This window comes from Periophthalmus magnuspinnatus, chromosome 13 (assembly GCF_009829125.3).
Source record: "Periophthalmus magnuspinnatus isolate fPerMag1 chromosome 13, fPerMag1.2.pri, whole genome shotgun sequence".
Classification (NCBI taxonomy): Eukaryota; Metazoa; Chordata; class Actinopteri; order Gobiiformes; family Gobiidae; genus Periophthalmus; species Periophthalmus magnuspinnatus.
In genome coordinates, this window is record NC_047138.1 from 197,501 (window position 1) to 208,689 (window position 11,189).

Consider the following 11,189-nt stretch of genomic DNA (forward strand, 5'->3'; position numbering starts at 1 on the left):
CACATTATATACAGGTTAGAGTTATCACATTATGTACAGGTTAGAGTTATCACATTATGGACAGGTTAGAGTTATCACATTATGGACAGGTTAGAGTTATCACATTATGGACAGGTTAGAGTTATCACATTATGTACAGGTTAGAGTTATCACGTTATGGACAGGTTAGAGTTATCACATTATGTACAGGTTAGAGTTAGAGTTATCACATTGTATACAGGTTAGAGTTATCACATTATGTAGAGGTTAGATTTATCACATTATATACATGTTGTAGTTATCACATTATGTACAGGTTAGAGTTATCACATTATATACATGTTAGAGTTCTCACATTATATACAGGTTAGAGTTATCACATTATGTACAGGTTAGAGTTATCACATTATGTACAGGTTAGAGTTATCACATTATGTACAGGTTAGAGTTATCACATTATGTACAGGTTAGAGTTATAACATTATGTACAGGTTAGAGTTATCACATTATGTACAGGTTAGAGTTATCACATTATGTACAGGTTAGAGTTATCACATTATGTACAGGTTAGAGTTATCACATTATGTACAGGTTACAGTTATCACATTATGTACAGGTTAGAGTTATCACATTATATACATGTTATAGTTATCACATTATGTAGAGGTTACAGTTATCACATTATGTACATGTTAGAGTTATCACATTATGTACAGGTTAGAGTTATCACATTATGTACAGGTTAGAGTTATCACATTATGTACAGGTTAGAGTTATCACATTATGGACATGTTAGAGTTATCACATTATATACAGGTTAGAGTTCTCACATTATATACAGGTTAGAGTTATCACATTATGGACAGGTTAGAGTTATCTGATTATATATATGTTAGAGTTATCACATTATATACAGGTTAGAGTTATCACATTATGGACAGGTTAGAGTTATCACATTATATATATGTTAGAGTTATCACATTATATACAGGTTATAGTTATCACATTATGTAGAGGTTAGAGTTATCACATTATGTAGAGGTTAGAGTTATCACATTATGTACAGGTTAGAGTTATCACATTATGTAGAGGTTAGAGTTATCACATTATGTACAGGTTAGAGTTATCACATTATGTACAGGTTAGAGTTATCACATTATGTACAGGTTAGAGTTAGAGTTATCACATTATGTACATGTTATAGTTATCACATTATGTAGAGGTTAGAGTTCTCACATTATATACAGGTTAGTGTTATCACATTATGGACAGGGTAGAGTTATCACATTATATATATGTTAGAGTTATCACATTATATACAGGTTAGAGTTATCACATTATGGAGAGGTTAGAGTTATCACATTATATACATGTTATAGTTATCACATTATATACATGTTATAGTTATCACATTATGTAGAGGTTAGAGTTATCACATTATGTACAGGTTAGAGTTATCACATTATATACATGTTATAGTTATCACATTTTGTAGAGGTTAGAGTTATCACATTATGTACAGGTTAGAGTTATCACATTATATACAGGTTAGAGTTATCACATTATGGACAGGTTAGAGTTATCACATTATGTACAGGTTAGAGTTATCACATTATATACAGGTTAGTGTTATCACATTATGTAGAGGTTAGAGTTATCACATTATGTACAGGTTAGAGTTAGAGTTATCACATTATGTACATGTTATAGTTATCACATTATGAGAGGTTAGAGTTATCACATTATATACAGGTTAGAGTTATCACATTATATACATGTTAGAGTTATCACATTATGGACAGGTTAGAGTTCTCACATTATATACATGTTATAGTTCTCACATTATGTAGAGGCTAGAGTTGTCACATTATATACAGGTTAGAGTTATCACATTATATACATGTTAGAGTTATCACATTATGGACAGGTTAGAGTTCTCACATTATATACATGTTATAGTTATCACATTATGTAGAGGCTAGAGTTATCACATTATATACAGGTTAGAGTTATCACATTATATACATGTTAGAGTTATCACATTATGGACAGGTTAGAGTTCTCACATTATATACATGTTATAGTTCTCACATTATGTAGAGGCTAGAGTTGTCACATTATATACAGGTTAGAGTTATCACATTATATACAGGTTAGAGTTATCACATTATATACATGTTAGAGTTATCACATTATGGACAGGTTAGAGTTCTCACATTATATACATGTTATAGTTATCACATTATGTAGAGGCTAGAGTTATCACATTATATACAGGTTAGAGTTATCACATTATATACAGGTTAGAGTTATCACATTATATACATGTTAGAGTTAGAGTTCTCACATTATGGACAGGTTAGAGTTATCACATTATGGACAGGTTAGAGTTATCACATTATATACATGTTATAGTTATCACATTATGTAGAGGTAATAGTTATCACATTATGTACAGGTTAGAGACACTTTCACGACCTTTGCACGGGACAGTAGCCTCTTCGGTCCATCTGGTATAAGATGTGCTCTCTGATCCCTGTAGGCCCGGCCCGGCTCAGTTCATGAGGGTAGATTTGGTTGGGTGTGGTTGGAGTGCAGTTATTGTTCATTTTATGTATACTAAAGAATTAAGTGTCACTCAATCCTGCGGTTATTACAAAGAAACAAAAATCTACAGTCTGCTGCTGCGCCTGGATCCACGCCGTTGAAATCCTCTGACTCACCTCTTAAACAGCTCAGCTTATAAGTCAAACCCCGCCCTCAGTAGGTGTGGTGTTTATAAGTCAAACCCCGCCCTCAGCAGGTGTGGTGTTTATAAGTCAAACCCCGCCCTCAGTAGGTGTGGTGTTTATAAGTCAAACCCCGCCCTCAGTAGGTGTGGTGTTTATAAGTCAAACCCCGCCCTCAGCAGGTGTGGTGTTTATAGGTCAAACCCCGCTGATGGATTCAAAATATATATTCAAGTTATATTATGTTATCTCACTGTTCATTTTAAAGGTACTGCAGGTACTGTAATGTAACTGTAGTTACTATAATCATTATATTCATTTCAACTATGTAAACTATGTAATCTGCACTAATGTTTGTTCTTGAGTCTTGCAGAAAATGTCTTTTGAAACTTGCAGGATCCCACGGGAAGAAGGTTACTCTGAAACCCTGAAACAGAAACATCTTGGGAATGACCTTTGGAAATGCAAAAACAAAATATATTACTCTGTGAATCTCGTCATATGTTTTTACACTGCTGGCAAAGTATGTAAAGTATGTCCCCCATCCCTTGAGAATGCATTTGTAACTAGGGTCCCTAACTAAATAAAAGGAGGAGAAAGACGGTGGAGACTTCAGAAAGGAGGGTGGTTGTAAACTGAAGGTTTTGCCTCTCCGCTCTTTCTCCTCAATATTGAGACAAAATAATCTCTCTTGTCTTCTCTTCTCTTTTGAACTGTAATATAGGTTAAAAAGGTGAACCTATCAACTTGGTCCTTCGAGCGGCTCAGCCAGAAACACCAGTACAGCAAGGTCAAGCCGAGATAGAGGGAGCAGTAGCGGGAGGGGAGCAGCAAGTGCCCCCGCCCCCGTATCACCCGTATCAAGAGGCAACAGAGCTAGTACACCAGATGAGAACTACACAAACTAGAAGCTAGTCAAAAGATCAACAGGCTTATGACCAAGAAAAAACACAGGAAGGAAAAATACTAGTTGATCTACAAGCTGCATTAGGGTGCGGACGCACCTTGCCAAAAGTTACTCTACTAGTTAATGGGGTACAAATTTCTTTCTTGTGTGATATTGGTGCGTGCAAAACCACCATGAAAACTAAAGTCCCACATATGACACACAGTGGGGAGTCAATGACTGTAAAAGCAGTAAATGGAGAAATTACACATGTTTCACTGACAAAACCTGTCATGATACAAGATCCGAAGGGAAAGACAATAAAACTAGCTGTATTGTATTTCCCTGATTGCCTGTTAAATTTGTTGGGTCGTGATGAAGTTCAGACCAACAACTTATATGTTATTCACCCAGATGATGAGGAAGAACTGTTTCCCTGACATGCGTTAGAACTTACACAAGAGGAAGAGGCCATATTAAGTGACGTACCACAGTGTTTGTGGTCAAAAGGGCCATCTGATGTAGGTCTGATTAAAGGGGTAATACCAGTAACAATTAGACCCAAATCTGAATACAGACCTTGTGTGAAACAGTATAAATTAAAACCTGATGCTATAGAGGGGATTAAACCAGAAATAGAAAGCTTAAAACAAGCAGGGGTAATAGTGGAGTGTGATGATTCACCTTGTAATAGTCCAATATTTCCTGTGAAGAAACAAGCACCATCTACAGGATGGAGAATGGTACAGGACCTACAAGCTGTAAATAATGCAGTAATTGAGTGAGCACCGTGTGTGCCAGATCCACACACACTACTGAATTCACTCAGATCAGATGCTGAGGTATTTACAGTTGTAGACATTAGTAATGCTTTCTTCTCTGTGCCTATAGATAAAGATAGTCAATTCTGGTTTGCATTTACTTTTGAGGGACAATATACTCACAGGCTATGTCGGCTAACCTAGCAAAATTTAACCCACCTAAAGGAAGCCAAGTACTTCTGTACGTGGATGACATACGTTTGGCTTCCCCAGATAGAAAATCATGTGAAATTGATTCAATTGCTCTACTAAAATTCCTAGCAGAAAATGGCCATAAAGTGAGTAAAAATAAGCTTCAACTTTGCAAAAATACAGTGAAGTATTTAGGACATAGTTTAAGTGCTGGAGGCCGTACAATAGTAGCAGGATGTAAAGAGGCTATACTTAAAGCACCAAAACCTCAAACAAAGAAACAAATGATGTCATTTCTAGGATTAACTAATTACTGTAGACAATGAATAGCTAATTATGCTGAAATCACCCATCCATTGAGTAAAATGATGTATGATGTGACAATAAATATGCATGACAAACTACAATGGACAGAGGAGAGTGAAAAAGCATTTACAGAAGTAAAACAGGCCTTAGTTTCTAGTGCTGTGTTAGCACTTCCTGACTATGACAAACCTTTTGTGCAAATGGTAGACGTCATTTTATGACGTCAGTGGAGGTTCCACCGAATTTTAACACAAAAACATGGGGATAAGCTCAGACCAGTGGCATTTTACTCCTCCAAATTAGACACTAGTGATACTTTTCCATACATTAGTACTACCAGAAGGAAAACCTATTTTACCAAAATATGCAGCAATTTTGACACATGGTGTCTCACATGTATCAACAGTGGGGATGGTAAAGCATATAGGTCAAATATATCGGCAGGTAGGCAGGCAGAGCTCCTAACCTTAGCCAAAACCGAATCCAATCTACTGGTAACAATAAATAATATAAAGAATAATTTAACTAATAATGGTCAAGAATGTTGGATGTTTTTGCTGAGACCTCATGTATCACGGATAGATCCTATTTACAAATTAATTATATGTGAAATGTTACAAACCCCTGAACCGGTTCTGAGTCCCTAGCAACAGTAACCTTTACTAAAGAACAAGTGTTCAATATGGCAACTGGTGTATCTGATTTTGGAAACAATTGGCTAACAATGATAGAACAGGCATCTAAGTACGTTAATAAAGACTGTGTTGCTTGTACGGGACCCAGACCGCTTTTGAGAATGGTACCAACACCTCCTGAGTTAACAGTGCAATGTGTGGAGGATATCTTAACTAAAACATTACCAGAGGCAGAGTGCGCAGAGTGGGATGCAGTTTACCCACTAACTAAACCTGAAAAACACAAACCAATATTTGAGGCCAAATTGCCAAAAGGAAATTACACCTGTATCCAACGCTCAAATTCGGTAACGAATGTTTTAGGTAATATTGATGGAAATCTATGTGAAAAAAATCTGACTACAAATAAAGCACTACCCAGAATGCACAGTGACATCTACTGGTACTGTGGAGGGAGGATACTTAGAGCAAATATGCCAAATGAATTTACTGGAGTATGCGCTCTAGTTAATCTGATAATACCTATAGAAGTAATGTCAATAGAACAAGAACAATTAGTAGCATTGACTAAGCAAAACCCAATTGAAATTGAAAACCATGCCAAAAGACCTAAAAGAGAATACAAGGGACGTTGGGGAGAAAATTACCCGACTTATATTGATGAGAATTGGAGTGCCCAGAGGGGTTCCTGATGAATATAAATTAGTTAATCAAATTGCCACAGGATTTGAAAACATTCCTTTAATAGCCGCTATAATTCCAATCACTCCCAATAAAAACGTAGACAGAATCAACTACATCCACTACAAAAATTGGGAAACTACACACAGGAGGGGTTTGAAGCAGTGCACGAGCAATTAAGCGCCACCTCACTTATGGCTTTCCAAAACCGCATAGCTGTTGACATGCTCCTGGCAGAACGGGGTGGAGTTTGTTCTGTTATTGGGGCCAGCTGTTGCGTGGTCATCCCTAACAATACCGCTGCAGACGGAAGCCTGACTAGAGCTATAGGCAGCCTGCGTGCGATGAACAGACGCTTAAAGGAGCAGTCTGGGTTGAGTACCCCCTTCTGGGATGACTGGCTAAGGGGGTTTGGGCGCTGCAGAGCACTGGTCTCATCGGTTCTAGTATCAATTGCTGTGTTTGTAGCTATTTTAACCTTGTGTGGATGCTGTTGTATTCCTTGTCTTCGTTCCCTGATCAATAGGTTAATAACCGCTGCCATCTCCTCCGCACCTGAGGACAAAGGGGTGCAGATGTACCTATTGGAGGGCAGTGATGACGAGAACCCTGAAGGAGCACTTCCAAATCACAGTTCGATAAACAGGAGGGAATGATGGATTCAAAATATATATTCAAGTTATATGATGTTATCTCACTGTTCATTTTAAAGGTACTGCAGGTACTGTAATGTAACTGTAGTTACTATAATCATTATATTCATTTCAACTATGTAAACTATGTAATCTGCACTAATGTTTGTTCTTGAGTCTTGCAGAAAATGTCTTTTGAAACTTGCAGGATCCCACGGGAAGAAGGTTACTCTGAAACCCTGAAACAGAAACATCTTGGGAATGACCTTTGGAAATGCAAAAACAAAATATATTACTCTGTGAATCTCGTCATATGTTTTTACACTGCTGGCAAAGTATGTAAAGTATGTCCCCCATCCCTTGAGAATGCATTTGTAACTAGGGTCCCTAACTAAATAAAAGGAGGAGAAAGACGGTGGAGACTTCAGAAAGGAGGGTGGTTGTAAACTGAAGGTTTTGCCTCTCCATTCTTTCTCCTCAATATTGAGACAAAATAATCTCTCTTGTCTTCTCTTCTCTTTTGAACTGTAATATAGGTTAAAAAGGTGAACCTATCACCCGCCCCCAGTAGGTGTGGTGTTTATAAGTCAAAACCAGTTCAGTGTGATTCCTGATACATTCCTTCAGTCTTCTCTATTTAAACATCCACATTCCGCTGAGGAGAAGCTGTTGCATGAAGGCACTGAGGAGCTGCATGGAGGTGCTGAGGAGGAGCTGCATGGAGGTGCTGAGGAGGAGCTGCGTGGAGGTGCTGAGGAGGAGCTGCATGTAAATTGTCCCTCTAAATATTTACCACAATCAATCACAAAACAAACACAACTGAGCTCAACAGTCGATGTAAAAAAATAAGTAAAAAACAGGAAGTCATAAGATCCTCTTTGTTTTAAAGCTTTTTGGATGTTAATGTAAGTCATTGTTAGAATGACCCTGTATATTTCCACGTGCAGCTTTGAAGTTTTCATTTGAATATTGTGTTTTGATCATAGAAAATGATTCAAATTTATGGAACAACACACAATGTTATTTATTTGACTCGTGAGTTCCTGCTGTTTTGAATCAAAGTGTGTATCAGGGATTAATAATAATAATAATACATTTTATTTATAGGGCGCCTTTCTGGGCACTCAAGGTCACCTTACATACAATATATACATATACAGACAGTTAAAATCAGCATTTATGAACATACAGTTAAAAGCATTCAGATAAAAAACATTGAAAAAGGACAGGGCAGGTGTGGATTATAAAGAACATGTCAGTCTGAACACGTGGGTTTGAGGTTGGATTTGAAGTGTGAGAGTGTGTCAGTGTTGCGGAGGTCAGGGGGGAGAGAGTTCCAGAGCTGGGGAGCAGAGCGGCTGAAGGCTCTGCTCCCCACGGTGACGAGCCGGGCTGAGGGAACAGAGAGATGGAGAGAGGAAGAGGAGCGGAGAGAGCGAGTGGGTGTGGCAATATGGAGGAGGTCTGAGAGGTGTGGAGGTGCGAGGTTATGGATGAGGTCTGAATGTGTGGAGCAGGATTTTATATTGGATGCTGTGTGAGATGGGGAGCCAATGAGAGAGGCCTGTTCATCATAGTTTCACTTCAACTATGAGAGACAGAATGGAGGGAAAGAATCCAGAAAATCAATGCTTCAGATTGATTCATTTACTCCATGACGCCATCTGGAGGTCAACGTGTACAATTATCTCATTTCCATTACAGCACCATCATGTAGAAAAATGTACTTCAAAACATGTGATAGGACCACCATGAAATGCAGTTTTACAAATAGGAATGCTTGTGTAACTTTGTAGTAGAGTTTGTAAATAAATGAGAATAAAACATTGATATGTTTCTTTGGTTTTTATTCAAAAAAATACGTTTTTCCCAAGTGGCTGGACTGAGGTGGTTCTGTTTTTTTGTAAGGATTTCCCCTGCATTAGAGAAAATCCTCTCACTGTAAAGTTGTTTTGTGTGTGTGTTGTCCCAGGACTACAGATGGAAATTAGCCATGAGCTACAATCTGGTACAAACATATTAGCCACTGTGCTTAATGTAATTGTACACTGTCCTAATAAACCAATAAATGAAATGACATGGCACAGATGATGCTGGTGTTGAAAGTGACAGTCAGTTTGTATAAAGTAGGGAAATTCTTCTCCTGCTGTTTCCAATACTGCAGTGGATCTTCCCGTCTGTCTATGTTCAGCTCGGCCAAGTATTTCTGAACTTGGGGTTTTGCCTTTTCGAACGGATTCATCCAAGCGATGCCACAGTTTGCTCCCTGAGAGAGTAAAACAGTCACTATATAAAAGAAGTAACATTCATGTACCACATACAATACCTCCTGTTTGTGGCTGTGAAGCTTCAGATGGAGATGATGCTGGAGCTGAAGTTGGTGCTGGAGCTGAAGTTGGTGCTGGAGCTGAAGTTGGTGCTGGAGCTGAAGTTGGTGCTGGAGCTGAAGTTGGTGCTGGAGCTGAAGTTGGTGCTGGAGCTGAAGTTGGTGCTGGAGCTGATGTTGGTGCTGGAGCTGATGTTGGTGCTGGAGCTGATGTTGGTGCTGGAGCTGATGTTGGTGCTGGAGCTGATGTTGGTGCTGGAGCTGATGATGTTGAAGCTGTTACTGAGGGAGAAGTGCGTCTTATTACAGAAGCACATTCTGAAGTAAGTCTTCTCTCTGCTTCTGCAGCTTTATGTGGACTAAGGAAACTGAGTTTTTAAAATCTGGGCCCAACATGGTGCTCAGTGATAGGATACTTTGAGATTGCAAATAAAACAGTTTTTCTTTGAATTGTTTTTTCAGACACCCCACTAATGTGATTCCCTCTGGAGTGACATCATTTGTTCTTCTTCCAGTGCAGTATGAAGCATGGTCAGCATTGGTATGACTTTAGACCCAGACACACACTTTTCCTCTGATAACTCAATGGTTGCATCATTGAATGGTGCCAGAACCTTTAATGAATCAGAAATTATGTGAAGCTGATGGGAGGAGAGAGGAGAAATGTCCGTACTCAAGCCAACCAGGGCAGCAGCAACTGGCTCCCTTTCCTGAAAAAGTCTCTGCAACATGTTGTCAGAACTATTCCATCCTGTTTCCACTTCTTGGAGAAGTTTTAGAGTTGGCCAACCCATTTGGCTTTGAACCTGTGAAAGTCTCTCCTACAAGTGGAGCAAAAGTATTATTATTACTAATATTATGCACACATACACATGAATGTGATGGAGAGACAAAGATGAAAAAGAAACTACCTTTGCTGTAGTGCTGCTCTTAAAGTACCCAACGATCCTCCTGCCTTTGTGTCTTATTTCTGAGAGCGTATCATTCATAGAAAGTGCTTTTTTGACAGATTCAAAGTATGTGCCACACAGATGGCATGCTTAAGTCCCATCTCTTGTGCACACGCAGCCATATTGGCAGCTCCGTCTGTGACTGAGCAGGTGACCTTGTTACTGATGTCCCACTGTAGAAGATGTTTTTTTACACAGCAGCCAAATTCAATGCAGTGTGATGGAAGTGTGTGACACCCAGAACAACAGAATTCAACTTAGTGTTTTCGTCAACAAAATGGGCAGTGACGGCGAGGAATGCTTCAGTTTTTATGGAGGTCCACATGTCAGATGTTAAGCTCACAGCAGATGATGCACTCACAGTGGCTTTTGCCTTCTCCTTGTTTTCATTATATTTCTTATCCACCATAGCTTTCAGGGCCTAAAAAATGAAAAAAATGAGAGCAATAAGTACAATTAACAAGCAATCGAACAATTACTTGTAGTTGATTTAAATTCACACCTGGCGTGGGAGAACATAAGATGGGCTGCATGATTTTACACATTTTTGGAACCCACTCCCCTCTACAGTGGAGAACGGGAGGCAGTCTTCCACAGCCATAGCAATTAATGCTTCAGTGAGATCAGTCTTCTCTCCTGAAAAAGACTAAATAATTACTTGAAGAGAACAGCTTAACTACAAACAGTTCAAATGACCTTGTTACCTCATATGTGAAGTACAAAGTTATATATTGACTATATATATATATATATTTCTTACTTTTCTCTGACAGTGACACAGTATATTGTGTATTGCACTCAAATACCAGAGCTTGAACCACCTGCCATGCTGTCCTGATGGCTCTAATGTGCCTCATTGCTGAGGTGTTTCCATTATACCCCAGCTCCCTCCAACACAAGAGACACTTCACCTGTGGCTACAAGCCCAAGCTCAAAACCTTTATAGTACGTGAGCAATGTGTCATTTTGCACACCTCTTGTGTGACTATACGAGTTAAGCAATAGTGATTTTCTACATTGTGAAATTAATAAGATTTTCTTTATATATTTCTTATAGGACAAACCTTATTGACAGTAATGAGGTCAAAGTACTCCCAAACCGGGGAGAACTT